This window comes from Dipodomys ordii, unplaced genomic scaffold (assembly GCF_000151885.1).
Source record: "Dipodomys ordii isolate 6190 unplaced genomic scaffold, Dord_2.0 Scaffold270, whole genome shotgun sequence".
Taxonomy (NCBI): Eukaryota; Metazoa; Chordata; class Mammalia; order Rodentia; family Heteromyidae; genus Dipodomys; species Dipodomys ordii.
The window spans coordinates 78754-83027 of NW_012267486.1; the positions used below are offsets into that span (position 1 = coordinate 78754).

The 4274-nt window shown below is 37.4% G+C and overlaps 1 pseudogene; it reads right to left on the bottom strand.

Annotated features, from left to right (window-relative positions):
* Nucleotides 1–3160: 3160 nt before the first annotated feature.
* LOC106001130 lies at nucleotides 3161–3716 on the bottom strand (annotated as a pseudogene).
* Nucleotides 3717–4274: the final 558 nt, after the last annotated feature.

Sequence of the window (4274 nt, forward strand, 5' to 3'; positions counted from 1 at the left end):
CTGTGGAGGAGGAACATACAAAGAAACAAAAAAATCACAAGGTACCTTAAAAATACGTTAGAAACAATAGCAAGAAAGAAAAAACCACTTGTGTCCCTATCTTGGGGTTCATTTCACTTAACTTCATCTTATCTGGTCATATGTACATGGCTTTTGACCTTTTCTGCTTGTCCCAGACATATACTAATTATTGCAAATAAGGGAAACCATGGGACCTATGATTCTTTGGACCTGGCTTACTTCACTTACTATAATTTTTTCCAAGTCTTTCCATTTCCTAACAAATGGGGCGATGTCATTCTTTCTGATGGAGGCATAGAATTCCATTATATATATGTATATATATGTGGTATATATGTGGTATATATATCACATATATACACATATTATCACATTTTCTTGATCCATTCATCTACCGAGGGACATCTGGGTTGGTTCCATATGTTAGCTATGATAAATAATGCTGCAATAAGTGCAATAAATGTAGTTGTGCTGGTAGTTAGTATGGTCTTGTTTGTGATCATTTGGGTAAATGCCCAAAAGTGGAATTGCTGGGTCATAGGGGACCTCTATGTGGAGTCTTATAAGTTCAGAATGGCAGCTTGGAAATCATGCAAAGGCAAAAACAAAACAAAACAAAAACAAAAACACTCCACTTCTTTTGGGCATTCACTGTGAAAGTGCATAGAATCTATATGCTTAAAGTACATAAATATTAGCCACAATGTTAAAAAAAGTACCAGATCTTCCAGAAGCCTTTGGTTTGAACTAGATGAAGTGTTTTCTACGATTATTTTCATGTTGTCGTACTCAAATACATTTTCTTAGCACAATGTAAATATCTAAATCATATCTGCAACTACAAAAGTTATTTCAGACAAAATTTGCCTAAAATAATTTCAAAATGTTGGGCAAAGATATAGTTTTTACTCACCTGGGTGCAGTTGATTATGGAATTCTCAATTAGTGCTGCCCTTTATACCTTCCTCTCTGAACAATCCATACTAGATGATCTCCACGAAGTGAAAGCTGAGGACACTGGAATGATTGTCTCTCTAGATGACTGTCCTATTTGGACACTTTTGTTTGTGTTTCTCTCATTGTTAGTATGTTTGTTTGTGTGTTTTTCTTTTCCACACAATGTGTGCTGTGTCCATTAGGAAATGTTGATTGTTCTACAACTAAATATCCACTGCCTTTCCTTGTTTCCAAAGAAAGTGTCAGGAATTCTTCCAAATGAATATTGTCCTATACCCTTCAATTATGGTCAGTTTCAAGCAAAAATAATGATACCAAAGCCCAATTAACCAAATGAGCATACATAATTGTACTCAGTTTTCAAATATAGAAATGAAATAAATCACATGGACATGCTTAGTTTTACAGTCAATTTGGCCAAAATATTTTTGTCTTGTAGAGCACATGAGCTATATGGAGATATAACGTGTTTCACTCATCAGCCTAGTTCTTGTGTCCACTCTATTAGATACAGACCAACCTCAAAAGTAATCTCCCTAACAAATCTTCCTCTTGTTGGTCTCTGGCTCTACTCTGTAATTTATTCACAGATGCTTCCTTCTTTGTGATTCTTTTTTTTTTTAACTGACTCTAGAGAAGTAGTTAAATATACTCTCAGAATATCGCTTTGGTCATGCTTTGAAGGCCTCTAAATTACCTAGAGGATTAGTAATTAGCTGTTGCTAAAATCTTTGTGTAACAAAAGTGAGTGTGATTGATTTTTTCCCAGATGGTATGTACAAACATCATTAGTGACCAGTTATTTTCCATATGTTTTAATTTTAAAGTATCATTACAGAGGTGATGTAACCGTGGTGTTCCAGTTACATAAGTGAGGTAATGAGTACATTTTTTTCTGGACAATGTCACCTCCTTCCCTCACTCTCTCCCAGTTTTTTTCCCTCTTACCCACAAGTTATATAGCTCATTTTCAATATAATATCTAACGAGTACCAATGCTGCATTTGTTCACCCATTGTCCCTACCTTTCTGTGCCCTTTTTGCCTTCCCCAAATTGGATACATGGACAAATATGCATTAAGGATATGAAAGCAAGCACAAAGAAAAATTCCCTATTTTCATTTCCTGGAGTTAATTTGGATAAATATTATTTTGTATGACCTGATGCACATAGGCATTGCTGCGGTGTGTTCCTCCCTGTCTTCCTTTGGTCTCACTGTGTGTGAACGCTCAGAGTCCTGTATATTTTACCACATTCCAGAGTATTTTAGATCTAGTTTACACAGTGAAGTGAAAGCATGCGCTGTTTGTCTCTCTGAGCTTGGTTTATCTCACTTAACATGATTTGTTCTATGTCCATCCAATACCCGGACAATGACATAATCTAATTCTTTTTGCTGTCCCTGTACAATTCCATTGTGTATAGGTACCACATTGCTTTAATCCATTCATCTGTATGTATGTTAGTGTTTCCTTACCTTGGTTATTGTGAATAGTGCAGCAGTGAACATGGATGTTATAAACTAACAGCGTTAGTTCCAAGTTTTAGAAATGCAGTTAGAATAAAGTTAAAGATGTGTCCTGGCTATGGTTTAGGCTCAGACTTGAATATTATAATTTTGAAAACTTCTTGACAGAATTTTTCTGCCCCATAATTGTGACATTGTAGAAGATATGGTGTAGTTTAAACATGTCAAAGTTAGAAAATGGGTATCTCTCAGAAAATCTGACTTATTTAAACAGCCCCATTGCTTTGAGGACTGAAAATGTCAGTTTTCAAGGATATGGGGTTGATTAACCTTAGAGTTCTGAAAATGTTTTATTATTGACACCTGGAGTGATTTAGGTGGAAGGATTCCAGCTACCTGATAGGATAATTGAGAATTCGTATCAATTTCTTTTCAGGGGATCATAGTCTTCTATAGAGGTCTTGGGTCAGATAGAGAATTATGAGGTAAGAAAAATGAGAACAGAGGCAAATTTTATTGAATGCAAGAGTAAGGTGCCAAGTAAACTGAAAAAAAAGCCTCTTAGTAGAGTTGCTATAGGCCTCCAGCTAGGAGTGCAAGCTGCTATATGTAGTTCTGTCTACTGATTTCTTGGTGAGGAGGAGGGCAATGTAGATTATTCAGTGAAAAAGACCAGTAACTCATGGAGTGTTTCTTTTACCTCCTTTCTGGTCTCAGCTGTTGGCACAGGCCAACTTCAGCAGAGGCATTAAGTCACATGTAAAATGGTCAAGGACATTGAGGCCATAGAAGGGCAACGTGGCAATATAGATAACCTGTATCCCTCCATTAATAAACCCCAATACTCCAGCTACCCCAACCAGGAAAGAGCACACAGGCCGGCTCATGATGGTGGTGTAGTGCAAGGGCTTGCAGATGGCCACATAGTGGTCAAAGACCATGGCAATGAGCAAGATGATCTCTGCTGCAGCCAAGAAGTGTTCAATAAAGAGCTGTGTGATGCAGCCATTGAAGGATATGGTGCTCTTCTTAGAAACCAAGTCTACGATCATGTTTGGAATAATGGAAGTAGAGTAGAAAGCATCTATAATGGCCAACTAGGCAGGAGAAAAGTACATGGGGGCACTCCAGGCTAGGCTGATGAAGATGGTGATGGGGATGAATGTGTTACCTGCCAGTGTGACCAAATAGATGATTGAACACACAGCAAACAAGAGCTTCTGTATCTTGGGTGAGGCCCTGCAGGATAAATTCTGTCACATTGTTCATCCTTTCTATGAATTTCTCTTGTGTGAGTGTGTGGTATGGTCCTCCTGAAAATAGAATTGTCCTCAGTCGTGTACCTTGAATTTAATAGTAAAATACTTTGTCACCTGTTTATTTCTGGTCTGTAAAATTAATGAGGCCATACTTATACCTATCTTTGCCATTTTGCAGATAATTTTCTTAAGAAATGGAGCAATGTGATTCTTTCTGATTAAGGCATAGAATTCCATTGTGTATATATAGCACATTTTCTTGATTCATTCATCTACTGAGGGGCATCTCGGTTGGTTCCATATCTTAGCTATGGTAAATAATGCGGCAATAAACATAGTCCTGCTGGTAGCTTTAGTATGGTCTTGTTTGTGATCATTTGGGTAAATGCCCAAAAGTGGGGTTGCTGGGTCATTGGGGAGCTCCATGTTGAGCCTTTTTTTATTGTGAAAATACTGTACAGAGGGGTTACAATTACATAGGCAAGATAATGAGTACATTTCTTATCAAGCACTGTAGCATCCTCCTTTGTTTCTCCTTCCCATGTATGTGGAGTCTTTGAGGAACCTC